This window comes from Nannospalax galili, unplaced genomic scaffold (genome assembly GCF_000622305.1).
Source record: "Nannospalax galili isolate Female #2095 unplaced genomic scaffold, S.galili_v1.0 scaffold810, whole genome shotgun sequence".
NCBI classification, from domain to species: domain Eukaryota; kingdom Metazoa; phylum Chordata; class Mammalia; order Rodentia; family Spalacidae; genus Nannospalax; species Nannospalax galili.
The window spans coordinates 2,005,916-2,022,201 of NW_008329132.1; positions in this window are offsets into that span (position 1 = coordinate 2,005,916).

The window sequence follows — 16,286 nt, forward strand, 5'->3', positions numbered from 1 at the left end:
TTAATATGAAAGACCAGAGTATGGCCCAAGGAAAGCAGGCAGAGTTCAGGGTAGAATGCAAAAATAATAATAACTGACACTCACGCAGGGCACTGAGGCTCAGAATCAACCCCTCCTGGCCATCACTCTGCCCAGAAGCCATCTCTCTACCCTTGTGGCCCCGCATATCCATGTCCACTTGTGCCAGTCTCCTCCACGCCTGCCTCTGCATACCATGCCCCTTGGATGCCTGGTCTCAGCAGTCAGCACAAGAACGTTTGGATTACACTTCTTACCCAGGAAATGTTCGTAAAGGGCTCCCCTCACCTGTTTCTATGATTAAATAAGAGGGAAAACAAGTTGCAAGGCAAACAAAAGGTCATTTTCAGCCACACAGCCGAGCTAAGGATCTTAAGTACAGCCAGGCTTTATGAATCCCAGCTGTGGATCATCGGAAGGTGGATAGAATTACACACGCGGGCCTGGAAGGAGCCTGGCCCAGCCAGTCCAAGCCCTAATTAGAGAGATGAGAACTCTGCAGCCCCCAGAAGGGGCGTGACCTGCCCAAGGTGAGTGGGGAGGCCTGGGAGACGGCGAAGGGCCCTGCGCCCCGGCCCCTCGGGCTGCTCCGCGTCTGATTAACTCGTAGCTGAAGGTGGAGCTGTTTCCCAGACACCTGACAAAAGTCATTTTCAACGAAGGGTTCTATTTAGTCCTTACACATGACCTGTGTATTTTCTCTCCTGGAATTTGATATCTCGGGAAACCTGCCAAGCACTATTCACCAGGGAGGGTGGGGATGTGAGACGGAAAAGGGAACTCAGAGCAGGAAGGTGCTGGCAAACGGCTGCAGGCTGGATGGATTTCTCACCCTGCACAGGGGCCCAGCACCTCCGTGCCAAGCACAGGCCCAGGCTGCAGGCAGCAAGGCGAGCTTGCCCTCTGGGGATTCCTGACTACGGAAGACGTTTCTCTGCCGTGACACTCCCGGAGTGTGGGCTTTGCCCACCCGACTGACAGTCTCACTGGCTGTTTCTCATGTTATTTAATGTCGTCCAATAGCAAATTTTCCAAACTCATCCATCAGTAAACCTATGTCCAGAGTGATATTAACGACAATTATCATTGTCGGGCTCTTTAATTTTCTTCCGAAGGATGGCTTAATCTATTACGCTGTGACAGATCAGGACAGAGGCCACTTATCACTCCTGAAAACTGCATGACACATGTACAATAACATTAAGACTTAAGGCGAGGCCTTGGCTCTGATTTACAACCTGCCTTGCACCGGTCTCTCATTTGGTCCTTTGTTTATTCTAGAAACGCTCCTTGGTGTGCTTCATGGGATGGGGGCTGACACAGACAGCAGGTGACCACAGCAGTCCCTGCTCTCCCAAGGTCACCACTGAATTATAGCAAGAAGCATGCTCCAAATGCAGGCTCTGAGCCATTCTAGACACTCAGATCAAGTATATTATATCATGTCACACATGGTCCTGGTGATGGCTGGTCATTCATAGACCTTCCTACAAGGGAACTTGAGCTCAGCAGGGGTGCTGTCCAGGACAGAGACAGACACAGGGAGAATGTTCATTGGAAAGGGCAGCATGCTCCAGGAAGAAATGGAATTCCAGCCGTGTGTGTGTGTGTGTGTGTGTGTGTGCATGCGCGTGCACGCCTTTGCATATTTGTGGGCAGTCAAGTGTGTGTAAGATGAGCACACACGTGTGCATGCAAGTGGAAGCCTGATGTTGGCTTCAGGTGTCTTCCTGGATCATTCTCCATCTTATATATAGAAACAAAATTTCTCACTTGAACCCAGAGAGCCAGCTGGTCTGGCTAGCCATCTCGTTCCAGGGATCCCATTCTGTCTCTTGCATATCGAGTTATAGGCAGCTATCATGCCCACCTGGCATTTACATGGGTGCTGGGGATCCAAAATACGGTTTTCCCTCTTGCATGGTAGACACTTCACTGACTGAGCTATCTCTCTACCCCCAAGTTGAGGCATCTTAAAGGACAGGGAGGAGTTGCTATGTGAGGACAGCACTGTCTCCCGGAGGTGTGGGTCATGTCAACAGCAGGATGTGGTGAGGAAACCACAGAGACACCAGCCAAAGAGTTCAGAACGAGGAGACGAGCTCACCCTCCGCCTGGCTGAGACACCACACGTTTGCACTAGAAATACCCAAAGAACCTGAGGAGCTGGCACATTTGTCCTGCTGGGCAGCGTGAGGGATGACCAGGGAGAGGAGGAGGAGGGATGCTCTGTTCAGCATAGCCCTCGTGTGCAGCCAATCCCTCCTCCTCCCTTCCCACTCCGGCTCTAGATCTGTTACTGTCCTGAGTAAATATTCCCATCAGAAAAATAGAACCATCATAAAGTCATTTCTACCACTGAGTTTATTTACTAGGGTCCAGCCTCAAACTTAAAACCCAAGGAGACCACTAATTGAGCCTCAGCACAGGGCCTAGCAGGGCTAGCGGGAGCATGGCCTTGCACAGACCCCCAAAGGACCCCCCAAACCTCCCCCGAGCCAGTTAATTTATTCCACAGACAATCTTCTCCCCGCCCAGAGGGAATCTGGCCTCCTGGAGGTCCTCGTAGTGGAGGATTTATCAAACCAGAGTATATGCACGGTATGAACATCAGCTCCATTATCTAAGCTGTTGGTTTTAGTCGAAATGTCAAGAAATGATTTGCTATAAAATCCATCACAAGAGCATTTATTAAAAAATCCTTTACTGTTCTTCATCTACAAACATTTACTACCCTGCATACAAATGTCAGCAGTTCAGTCTAATATACCTCTTCATTTATTTACTGCTCACTCCTTCTGGATAAAAGCCAAAAAACCGATGTCTCCAAGGGCTACGGCATGGTGCAAACCAGACAACATGCTTCACTGCCTGATGTCATCTGAGGCGTCTGATGAGAGACGCCCTTTGACAGCAAGGCACACATGAAGGTCGTGTCTTCTTTGGGGAGCCGAGTCCTCTTGGTGTGAAAGTTTCATTTGCACATGGAGGTGACCAGAACTTTGAAGAGAAAATAAACGAATTAAATGAGAATGTGACAGCCAGGTAGACTCAAGAATGTTTAACATACTTTTGAGTAAATGTGTAAGAAAAAAACATCAACGTGCTAGTTCCTGCCCCAGCTCCAGGGTTCCAGGTGATCTTACCACAAGAGCTGATCAGTGATTATCATGAGATGACCTTATCTTGAGTAGACATAAGTCCCCACAAAACCAGTTCCAGTGGTATCACCAAATGCTGGCATGCAGGAGGAGGGTCTATGCCGAGACTTCTCCCTTCGCTATGAGAAAACAGCACAAATCTGAGCAGTCTGCCGAGGTCACATAGCTGGCTGGTGACAGGAACAGACCCAGAACCTTCAATTCATGGTTTTAGATGAAATGAATGTCATTTGGCCCTGCTGGAGGGGAGTATGAGGGGCTCCAACAGCAGAGAGAGCAGCCAAAATAAGCAAACAAATACAGGCCAGTGGAGCTCGGGGGGAGCGTGGATTTCAGAGTCTCCACCATGAGCATCGCAAACCACATTTCACCTCCAAGTAACCCGCATCTGCTTTCTGTCTCCCAAATCTACCCCCATCATGTCAGCCTTAGAACGGGATATCGATGCCTGTGTTATGGGACCCGTGATCTCTAAATGGGAAAGGCAAACATCCAGCTGTTAAGCAGGGTCCAAAGAGAAGTGGGTCGCTCACCGCATGCAGGCGGGCCGGGTGGGCTGTCCAGGTGGCCTTGGCTTTGGTGTAAATGCACTCCCAGGTCCAGCTTTGGAAGTCTGACAGTAAATGTGTGTGCTTCTGTGTCTGCATTTGGGGCATCTCCTCGTCTTTGACTTGACCAACTGCTCAGGCACGAAAATCCCAACCTACCCTGAGCCTCCCAAGCAGAGAGCTAGGAGTGCTATGCCCTCACTCTCCTGAATGCCCCCCAGAGAGGTGTGCAGAGCTGGGTCAGTAGAGGAGATGCAGGGCCAGGGGAGAGCACATCACATCCCTAGCCAATGGAGCTGCCTTGAAGTCTCTGTAAAGGGCTGGGGTAGGAGGCGGTGGGGCTTGGGGAGGCCTGAGATGGACGGGAAGGCAGGGAACACACATCCATCCAAGTAAAGGAAAATGCAGGTCCCGTCTTCACCCCACCAGCCCTGCCTTCCTACCTATAGTCATTTTTTGAATTTCTGATCCTCTTCCTGCCCTCTATCATGAAGTCCCTGCTGAGACCAGGGAAGGGAATGAACTCTCCCTTAGCAGACCTGTGCAGGGCTCTTAGAGACAGAAGTCTGTTCCATACCCTCACCACTTTAGGAAGCACACAGCTGGCCACCACACTCCCTGCATGGTGCTTCTCTGGCTGACACTCCGACAGGCTGCTTGGCCTCTGCTGCCAAACCTACAAGCTGTCTGTCCCAGTGACCAGTGAATCCCATTTCACAGATGGAAAACCGAACCCCTGAAAATCAGCATTCCAGGTCAGCTCAATAGAAGACCCCAGTCAGGATCAACTACAGCAAGTTCAGCCGCCAGCCTGCCTTCTCCCAGTGTCCCAGGCTGTCTCCCTGTCACCCCACCCCATGTTCATCTTAATATGGGAGGAAAGGAAACTCCCAGTTCCAGTCGTGCGGTAGATCCCACGGGTCCCACCCTCCCAGGTCAGCTCTGCATAGAAAGATGCCCCAGACTTAGTTCTACTTCCTGCCGCCATGGCCGCCTGCTGCTCCTGGCCCTGTCTCTCCTCCAGGCTGAGGAGTCTTGGCAGCTATGCTGCAGCTTCCGCACGCGTGGGGCGTTCCTGGCGTGAAGCACATCAGTATCGCTTAGAGGGAGCAAGCTCAATTATTTAACTCTACCTAGATTTAGTTCAAATATAAGAGTTACAGTGTACATCTGAGACTTCTGGGAAATTGATTTTTCTGCTTAAGATCATTTCATAAGGTTTAGCATGAAAAGTAAATCGGGTGCAAACTGATCTCTTAGTAGATACTGAGTGAGTTTCCTTTTTCTGAAGACCAGCTGAGCTGAAAGCCCCCTGCTTCCACTCTAGCACCTGCCACATGTAGTTTATGGTTGGCATACACCAGAAGGACCCACCAAAATCCATCATTACAGCGGCCACTTTGACCTATCCAGGGACAGTCACAGAGCTGGGAAGGGCAGATGGCACTGTAATGTCCACCCTCAAAGAACACTTCTGGAGCCTAGAGTCCTGGAGGGCAGGTGGCTTGGTCCTTGGTCCTCAACCACTGTATGGTGGTTTCTGTAATCTGTTCCTGAGAGCAAGCATTCACTGGCAGGGGTTTAACCCTCTCAGTGGGAAGCAACGTTGCACAGGAAAGTGCCATGACACAAAGCTGGGCTTTGTCCCTGAGGGACTCACCTCAGGGTCTGCAACTAAACTAACCGATCAGTTCCAGTAAGATGCTCTGTGCTGAATGTAAACAGTGTGTTCAAGTCCTTCAGAAGAGAAAGACCCTGCCTGATTATATGAGGACACACAAAGAACTTTCCAGAAACTGGCAGCTTGGAAAATGGATGTGAAGAGTTTCAGATGAGTTCTAAAAGAACAGTGTAGCCATGTCACCAGCAGAGTCCCATCCCACTCTGCCCCTTCCTGGGTAGACTCCTGTGGGAAAGCAGTTTATAGGCATGTGAGGCATAGGCTACAGTTCAAATTATTCGGGTAAAGGAGGAAGTGTGAGACAACATTGCTTTGGATCCTGTGTGTTTGGGAGCTGGCTTTGAAGAGAGAATTCAATTAGGATGGAGTCTCACAGTGACAAAAGACTGCCTGGTCCAGGAGGTGCTGCTCTGGGCCTTGGGGCCTCTGCATGTGAACTCTGTCCCCTGTGGGACTGATGGGGATAAACACAGGGGGTGGCACTGAGAGGTGCCGATTAAGGACCGTGGTAATCTTGACTGTTGTCACTACATGTGTTAATGTATAACAGTGTCTGGCATATTAAAGAAAGTAAAAGAACAGAGAGAAACAGGACAGCTCCCTGCCCTCTGCCTGTCCTCTCCCCCAAGTCAGATGAAATCAAACATCCTGGTAAAGGCCCTGGGTGATGGGCACGAGGACCTTGAACTTGGGGGTGAGAGCATAGAAGGGGTTAAGAGCAAGGTCTTCAGTGTCCCCTTCATTCATTCATCTTATCGAAGCAATGGAGACATGTTTGGAGCTGTTCTTAGGAGCAACCACATCAAAGAGAAGGTTCTACAATAAGGGAGCTGGTCCCTCTCTGTGCAGGAACCCATGGGTTAGTCACCAGCTACCAGCCATCAGTGACCACTCAGCCCTGAAAGTGCAGTGACTACCACTAGGAGAATACAGGCTTCAATTCCCTTTAATTAATCAGTCATTGAGTCCATTTGGATAGCCGTGTGTGCCTGGGTGCTGGACTGGACATTGCAGCTGTGGGAGGAGCCAGGATGCTGCATGCTGGACTGTTGGGTCTGGGGTGGGGACATGAACAGAAGCACTGCGGGCCCCAGGGTGCTGCTCTCTTCTACACTTCTGTTTTCCCACCTGGGGCAGGAGCTCCTCTGGCCTGGGCTTCTGCACACAGAGGTTTCTGGGGACAGTGGCTCCCAGCCCTTCCTATCACCTGGCCCAAAGAGCACCAGGGTTAGCTCTGGACAAAATGCCCAATGCCCAGACTGGGTGCCCCCTCCCACCTTCTCCACCTCTAGCTGACCCCCTGGGCCCGCCATACTGTAGGCAGCTTCCCTGGCCTCCACCCCTGAGATGACTCCTCCTCCTCCATTGATGAAATATTCTGATATTTAGGGTGACCAGGTGAGACCCCAAAAAGCAGGCTCAGGTAGCCAAGGGAATATGAGGCTGCTCGGTGGTCTTTGCCTGGCTGAGCATTGGGAAGTGTCCCCTAACAAGCCTAATTCAGATGCTATCCTCTGGTCCACTTGCCTGACTCACAATGACTATGTGAGGTTGGTTGGCTGGTCTGGTGATGCTGAGGCAGCTATAAATGCCTGGACTTTGCTCTAAGGGAAAAATAGGAACAAACCTATGAACAGAAAACACCCAGTAATGGAACAACTGACAGGTGGGCCCTGACATTCCCTGTGCCACATGCGAAGATGCCATTGAGTTGGGACTGTCAGGACCTGTGAATGTGATCTCATTCCATGGGTCTCTGTGGAGGTCATCAAGTTAAGAGGAAGTCACGCTGGATCAGGTGGGACTTAATCCAACAACTGGTGTCCTTAGAAGAACGGGGAACTCTAGATACAGAAGAAGCCATGGAACAATGGAGAGACTGAGTGAAGCCTCTGTGGGCCAACAGACGCCACTGACCATTAACCACCAGCAACACTGAAAACTGAGAGGCCCATTTTCTAGGGAGAGCATGACCCAGCAAAACCAGAAGTTCAGAGCTCTAGCCTCCAGAACTGTAACTTGGGAGATCCCTAAGGCTTTAATACCTCTCAGTTTGGGGCCAGTTTTTTGTGGAATCCACAGAAAAACTGAGGCCACAGGTTAACCCAGGCTTGCATCCTTCTTCCTATTTACTTTCCCAGTGGCTGGCACTGACCAGCAATTATCGGGTGACCAGTTAATTCTGTGGAGAGGAGGTATGTGTAACAGTTCTGATTCTGCGGGAAACATCAAGGGGCTAAGAGGCGGTGGGAAAGGTCCACACATAGACTCTCTGCCTCACTGTCTGAACACAGACAAAATCTCCAGAAAGACCATCCCTGATACCTCTATGTCCCTTCATTTCTCCCACCCCCAGTGCCTTCCTCTTCCCCATCTAAGCATGGGCCACTAGGCCACTGAGTGGGGAGGTTGGTTCAGGTTTGTTTCTGTGTCTTAGTTTATGTCCAGGATTAATTAATGCTCATTTTTTTAAAGTTTTCCCACAAGCTGAAACTTGTAGTTGAGTCACCCTAACAGATCATCAACCTTTGCAGCCTGCTTTAGGCAGAAATCAAAAGAAAAATGTCAGCAGGGAAAGGTCCTCACCCCAAACGTCCTCACCCCAAGGTGACCCTGGCTCCTTTGGGGTGGGGTTGGGGGTTGAGAATACAGTGACATGGAATAGAGGGTTATGTTTCCTCCAGGCTGAGAGGTTTTGCAGATGAGATTAAGCTCACTGATTAGTTGATTTTAATATAGAGACTCTGGGTGAGCCTGATAATCAGGCCAGCTCCCTAAAGCAGACAGACCTCTTAGGCCGAAAACAGAAGGCATCAGACAGGTTGCAGCTGGCCCAAGCCTGTGGTCCAGCTGAGGGGACCTGCAGTGCAGAACCATCAAGGAAAGGGACTTCAGCTCTACCCTGTAAGGGACTGTGAGGACTCAGAAGTAGGAGCCTCCCTCAGCCTCCAGATGAGAGCCCAGGCCTGCCCTTGTGAAATACAAGGCAGAGGATAGAGACAAACTCCCTCGGCCTCTGACTTCAACTGTGATGGCATAAATGCACACTGAACTTGTGGTAATTTGTTCCACAGAAAGAGAAAACTGATAGACGCCTAATATTACGTGAGAAGTTCCACATCCATAGAACTTGTGGCTGCTCCCTAAGAACACGGAGAGTGAGCGAGCAAGTGAGCGAGAGAGAGAGGAGAGGAGAGAGAGAGAGAGAGAGAGAGAGAGAGAGAGAGAGAGAGACCCATGCTACCAAGAAAAGCCATATGGGCAAACTACAGCCCAGCACTAAACCCCTACACTGTTTTCCTGCAGCCCATAAGCTAAGAAGCTTATACCATTTGTAAATGGTTGAAACAATTAAAAGAAGACGATTTTGTGACACATGAAAATGATATGAAATTCAAATTTCAATGCCCAATAAATAAAGTTGTGTGGGAACATGGCCATTGCTCGGTTCTCGTTCATCAAATGCTGCTGATGTAAGCTTTCTCTCGCCAACAGCTAAACTGAGTAGTTGCGGCCCAGACAGCACAGACTGAGCAGCCCCTGAACCCAAGGGATTTAACATCGGGCTGTTGTTTTTGAGACAGATCTCAAGTAGCCCAGGCTGGCTTCCTTGAACTTACTCTATAGATGAGGCTGGTCTTAAAATCCTGATCCTCCTGCCTCGACCTGCTGCGATGACATGCATGTGCCACCGGCAGGGCTGGCTCTAGCCTGGCTCTTTACAGATAAGGCTGTGACCTCGCAACCCTGCTCTCTGGCATTTACAGGGAACCTTTCAAAGTACCATTAAGGCTCATAGACAGCAGCTCCTTACACACAGGACAGAGGGGTTGTCTGTGTGGATAAGAATATCACAGCAAACTGAGTCAGGGGATCTCTAATGTCTTCATGTGTTGTGCACTGTCCTATGAAGTAATTAATTCATACATGTACATGCACACATGCAAATGCAAACATGCATACACACACACAAACAACAACCCACTCTTCTTTTTTAAAAAGATTTATCTTTATTTTATGTGCATGTCTGTGTGCCTGAGTGCATTGTATGTATGTGTACCTCATGCATGCAGGTGCCCTCAAATGCCAGGAGAGGGCATCAGATCCCACGTAACTGGCATCACAGGTGACTGTGAACCACTCAGTGTGGGTGCTGTGAACTAAACCCAGGTCCTCTGCAAGAGCAGTAAGTAATCTTAACCGTCTCTCCAGCCCCTTTTGCTTGTTTTGAGACAGGGTCTCCTGTAGGTCCGCCAGGCACTGAATCTGCTGAGTCGCTGGGGCTGACCTTGAATTCCTGATCCTCCTGCCTCCACCTCCAAAGTGCTGGGATTATACTTGTATACCACCAAGCCAAATCAAGCATTTTAGGATTTTTTTCACTAGATAGGGACAATCCAACCCAAAGATCACTTCCTACAAAAGACCCTGTAGGAAGACCTCCCTGTCAGGGAGAAAGACCAATGGGAGGGTGCAGGGTCCCACAGGGCCCCAGATAGCCTAGACTCCACCGAAGAAACATCTGGGCAGGAAATACAGAAGATGAAACTCTCATTAAAGAGACTTGGGGAAGTCCAGACCTTGTTTCTTTAAAACCTTTATATTTTATAATTTGACCGTTAATTCTGAGAATGCCAAACAAAATACCCAGAGGTCAGCTCAGGCAGAGACTCGGATCAGAAGTTATTTTCTTCTATAATTGGAACAAATGATGTTTTCTAACCTGGTTAAAGAAGAGGGAGTGGGAGGGGGTGGAGCTGGTAGACAGAGAGAGCAATGCACACAGAGATGCAAAACTCTGTGCAAACCTTCAAATGGCTTAGTGACAGCTCTGAGAACCTGTCTGGGGATAATTTTATGGAAAAGCAGTCACGATGATATCAATTAGGAGAGCGAGAAGGATGCACACTCTGTCATTTTCAGTGGGAAAATGGCTGTTGATTTTCCTTGGCATGCTCCCTCATAGGCACTTTGAAGACCTCTCAACTGAGAAGGGAAATCCACGAGGTGACAGGTTCCCCTCATGTTCCCCCCATCAGTTACAGCTCTGTCTTTCATCCTCTACTAAGTGGGGCACTCAGAACACGTGTTGATGCCAGACGCACCTCCCCCATGCCCTCTGGGTATCCCTGAGCACTTCCCAGCCTCCCCTTCCTTGGGCCTCAGCTTCCTCATCCACACAGTGGGATGAAGCCTAGACCTTGCCTTCTGTAAACAGTTTGACCACTGGCAGCCTGAAAATCCAAAGGCTGAACCACAGATGGGGAATATTCCATCTGTGTCTGAGCTGCGACAAGAAAGGCCATGCGGGTCAGGAAGGAAGCACTACCGTGTGCGCAACCTCTCATGGTCACTCAGAACACATTAGTTTTGGGGAGGGAAGGGGTTTCTGATCCCCCACCTCTAACTGAGGCGCTATAGACAGTTGATGGCTTCTAGGGAGGGAGAGTCAGTTTACTCTACTGACGTAGTTCCTGGACGTTAGCTGAATATGCTCTAGCAGACGGCCCCACACCCAGGAGTACATGGACAGGACAGCACAAATTGGAGTTGATGGGTTGTTAAATTTATAGAAAGGAAGACATGAAGTTGCGGAAAGGTTGGGGAGGCAGGGAGGTGCTAAGGATTTGGCGGTGAAGATGATCAAAATATATTGTATGAAATTTTCAGAGAATAAAAATATTTTTTAAAATACATTTACTACACGGAAGGTGGGGACTGAACGCAGGTCACTCACACATTGACTGACCTTTTCTAGTCCCACCAACCCCCAGGTCCACTCTGCTGTTTCAAATCAGAAAATGCTCACAAAACAAGACAGTTCTATTGACACATCCCCTGAGGTAGAACAGGAGAGAATTTTTCACAGAGAGACAAGAGCAGGACACTGAATCTTTGTAATGGCGAAGGTTGGTATCAAGCCAGGATCTCTCAGACACATCAGTGCTGGAAAACCTGGCTCTGGTCTCCACTTTGTGAGGCAAGAGAGGGCCAGCAGGCCTGGCAACTGGAGCGGCTCCTGAGAGAGCAACAGGGCTCTCAGTTATGAGTGCTATCGTGAGCTTGCACGGGCTAATACGCTATGAAGAGAGATGTTTTAAATGTATTCAACACTGGCTCGCCCCGCTTTTTTGAGATTGCACTGACAGAGCCTTCCTTAAACATTATTTGAATAAAGCCTCATTACTCTCAGTCCAAAGAAGTTCATTAGGAAGACACGGCTTTGGAAAGGAATCAAGAAGCTCGCCTTTCTTCTCAGCAGTGAATTACATTACGTACTTCCTAGTTATTTAAATCTTGAAATAAAAGATGTAAACGCGGCAGTGACATCTTAAGATCATTGCGGAGGCTGGTCTTGCATGCACAAAAAAAAAAAAAATGCCCAGCTGGTCTGCAGATAAAACAGATTGATAATTAGTTGCAAAATGTAACATTTCATCAAGAATATTTTGAATAATCCAATTTATCTTTGTCAGATATGCAGCACATATTTTTCTGGGGAGCAGCTTTGTTCTTTAACATAATATTATAATTTCAGGCTGCTAATGAAGGCGCCCGCCGGCCGGCCCGGCCTTGATGTGTGCCGTGGCGGGGAGCGCGCCGCGGCCCGGGGACCCGTGCGCCCTAGCGCGCCGCGCCCCGCTGCCGCCACCTGCCCGCCTCGGTACGAGCTGTGGGCTGCGGGCCCCGGGCCGCGGGCGATCAAAGGGCCGGCAGGCGGCGGGGAGGGCGCCCCTGGCGGGCAGGGCGCGGGGCGGGCTGGAGCGCCAGCTCCGCAGCTCGGCTTCTAATTAACCGAGGGAAACGCGTGGGCGGCCCGGGGTGGGGTGCAGAGGCAGAGGTCTGTGTGCGCACGTGACTGCAGGGCCTGGGGCTGTCCCGGGGGGCTGCACCCAACTGCCCCACTTGGAGATGGAGGGGCCAAGCAGGTTTGCAAATCACAGGCTTTGAGGACACCCAGTGCCTGGTGACACTAGGGCCCACATGCTGATGCAGTCTTGGGGGCAGGGGCATTTATCACTCCCTGTGAAGCCTTCTTGAACCCCAGACCGTGAGTTCCCACCTAAAAGAACAACTTGGTGTTCTGCCATCCGGCCCTGTCCAAGAGGGGGTCCTTGTCCTTGTAAGAAACCCCAGTCTTCGTCAAGAGGCCCGGATTGAGACACCCAGAAAAGAAATCAGCTCTCTTCCCTAGTTATCATATTTCCCACAATTCCACCAGAGTGGACAAGGTCCAGGGTGGGGCAGGGTGGAGGAAAAGTGCTGACAGTTTGAGAAAATTAGCTGCTCCTTCCCAAAAGAGGCATGAAGTTGGGCTTACATTTTATGCAAATGGTCACCAGACACATGTTGTATATGTGAAACTTTTATGTCACTTAAAAGTCCCCATTTCAGCTGTGCAGATGCAAACCTGTGTCTGTGCTGGAGTCTGGCAATATTTCCTTTTTTCAATTCAGGTCTTGTGCCAAGATTAAAATCTCAAAACCCATAGTTCAGAAACTGGTTGATAACTTGATCTGATACTAAAACTTCCCTGAGACTGTGTCCTGGGTTTTCATTAGTGTGCTTTGTCTCTGTCTCTGTCTCTGCCCACCGCCCCCCCACACATACACACAAACTTGGTCCTCAATCAGCCCAGAGGGAGGTCCAGCCTAGGCCCTTGGTGTAGTCATGGCTTCTAGAACCAGAGGCAAGGATTGAAAAATACCACATCTGATAAACCTGTTGATTCGCCCATGGGACCCAACATGAGGCTGGAAATTCTTCAGACTGGAGCTTAAGTCTGAGTAGGGAAGAAACCTTCACTGTGATCAAAAGTTGCTTTTCTATGAGAAAGTCAAAGACCACTAAGAACCTGCAGAATGGGGACCGAGATGGTGACACAGAGCCCACTCCCCTGAGTGTGTCAGGTCCCTTTGTGCTTGGTACTGGTGCAGCCAATGTCACAGCAGGAGGGTCCAACGATGGAGTGAGCCCATGTTGAATGAGCCACTCACCAGGTAGAGACCAGGGTGAAGCCTGGCGGCTCATCATGCCTATGGGCAGAGGGACCAATGAGAAAGAGAGTGGGGGGTCCCTTAATCAAAGCTCTCTCCTGTAGCAATCTCCTTGGAGCCCCAGTGGCTCCCTGTCTCCTACATCCTACCTGCTTCTTGGGTCCTAGAGATAAATGAAGTTAGAGTTAGATAACCAAAGCCATGTGCTATGGTTAAGATGTGGTTTGTGCCTGCCAAAACTCACACTGAGGTCTCATTCCCCAGTGTAATAGCAATGAGGTGATGGGCCTTTAAGATGTTTTGGGGGCTCATGAAGTGAGGGACCTTCTGTCATGATGGATTAGTGGTCCTCGCCAGAGACTGGGCTAGTTCTTGAGATGACTCAGCCTCATAGGACTAGATTAGTTATGAGAGTAGATTGTTAACAGAGTTTGGATTCTGGGGCTTGGAGAGATGGCTCAGTGGTTAAGTGCATTGGCTACTCTTGCAGAGGACCCAAGTTCGATCCCACATGGCAGCTAATAACTGTCCATAACTCCAGTTCCATAGGATGTGACATCCTCTTATGACCTCCAAGGACATTGTATGACACAGGTGTACTTACATGCAGGCAATATACATAAAATTAAAATAAAATGTTTTTTAAAAGATTGGTTTTTTCAACTGGCTCTTTCTTGCTTTTTCTCTTAGTATATGACACACACCCACACACACCCACGCACACACACGCACACACACACACACACACACACACACACACACACACCAGCTCCCATCCTGTGATCCTCCATTTTGTGAAGCAGCCAGGGGGCTCTCTCCAGGTTGGTAGCACCATGCTATTTGGACTTTGTCAGAATTCTGAGCCAAACTAACCTCCTTTCTTTGAAAAGCATCCAGGCCTAGGTATTTTGTTGCAATGCCATAAAATGGGTCCAAGACTTGCTTCCTTGGGCCTGGCCCTGGGTGCTCCTCAATCTAGCCCCAGTCCATCTTCTGAGTCTTGTCTGAAGGGAACTTCCTGGACCAGCCCAGTCTTGGCCTCACCAGGCTCATTTCTGTACCTGCCCTTGTTGGCCCTGTGTCTTCCGCTCACTGTGTCATTTTTCCTCTATTCTCTGTACAACCTGCAGGCACCACTTTTGGGGGGAGAGGGACTCCTAGGTCCACCCTGAAGGGAGTCATTTGGTGCAACCAGGTGCCCTCTTACTTAGCATACAGTTACTGGGAAAAACATGGTGCATCCAACACGTAAGAGCATTAATTAACACTGACATCATGGCATGGTGTAGAGTTGAATCAAACAGTCTCTGAACATCAAATAGATATTTTGATGCATCACATAAATAGATGCATGAGTTTTGGCATAAAAATAAGTGTGATTCTTGTACGTGTATGTACATGTTTGTGTGTGTACATGTGCATACATGTAGAGACTAGAGGTCAATGTCCTGGCTTCCTATATTGCTCTTTAACTTGAGTTTTTGAGACAGAATCTCTCACCAAACTTGGAGCTCACAAGTTAGGCTCACCAACTAGCTAGACTACCGGTAAGCAGCACAGATCCTTCCGCTCAGCCTCCGCAGAGCCGGGGTGTAGACACACATGGGAGCTGGAGATTCAAACTCACGTCCGCATGCTTGCATAGCAAGCACCTTAGTGAGTGAGCCATCTCCCCAGCACAGATTTTTTTTTAATGTGAACTAAGATGAAAATATTTTTTCTGGGCTCCCAAGCAGGTTCTACCACAGATCTCCTTGAAGAGTCTAATATGAGCGTACTAAGTAACACAAAAAGATTAGTGAAGGTTTTGGTGTTTTCCCTCCTAAGCACAAATTTGTAATTATTTTTTGTGAGTGCCAAGTGTTTAAACTACCAGTTTATGTACTGGTATGTGTCTAGTACCCATGAAGGCCAGAAGAGGGCAACAGAACCAGCATCACCACGTGAGTGTTGGGTGTTAAACTGGGTCCTCTGGAAAAAAAGAGCAAATGCTCTTAACCCCTGAGTCACCTCTCCAGCCCCAAGACAACAGGATAGTTTGATGCATCTCTGTCAGACAAATTTCCACAATCCTGTGCTCAATGAATTGTTGAGTCTCCGGGACAGCTCCTGCCTAGCACAGAAATGGCTCAAGTGTGACCACTGATGGACCCTCCTCATCTAGATGTTGTGAGCTGCCAGGTGACGTGCCTCCAGAATTCCTCCTTCCAAGTTACCCTTCCCTTCACTTAGGGTCATACTGGCTTCATGGTCAAGACAGTGAATATGCTTAAATGCACTAGCATTGTTTACAGAATTGTCATTCAACTAGCTAGTACAGAAATAGATCTAGGGAGGACTCAGACAAGGGGTGAATGGTGGAGTCTAGAAAGAGTGAACAATAGGAGATACACAGGGGGTCATACAGGAAGACCCTGAGCAAATGGTTAGTTAGCATGCTACAGTTATCCAGGCCCCATCGCAGGGCTTCCTCATCTGGAAAGCCCTTTCCTTCTGTGTTAATAAAATCCCACTCAGTCTTCAAGGCCTAAATCAGACTTGTCCACTGCTGGCTTCTTCCTCTGAACCCCAGTGAAAGTTGTACCAGGGGCTCCCCTCTGCACAGGAAAACATTCTGAGTCCTCCTGAGATCTATCTCTGTACAACTGGGTGTCATCTCAGAGACCAATGCATACCCCGGGGTCTCATGAACCAAGTTTCTGTTCTTCATGGAGATGAGGCAACACACATCCACCAGAGTAGTATCCCGAGCACTTGCAGTAGCTCCCCATGAAGAGGTAGATGCAGTCCCCAAAGAGGGCAACGGAAAAGAAATGAGGTAGAGACGGGGAGGGAGGCAGAGAGAAGAGGATGGGGAATTTATGTGTATAATGTGTGCCTA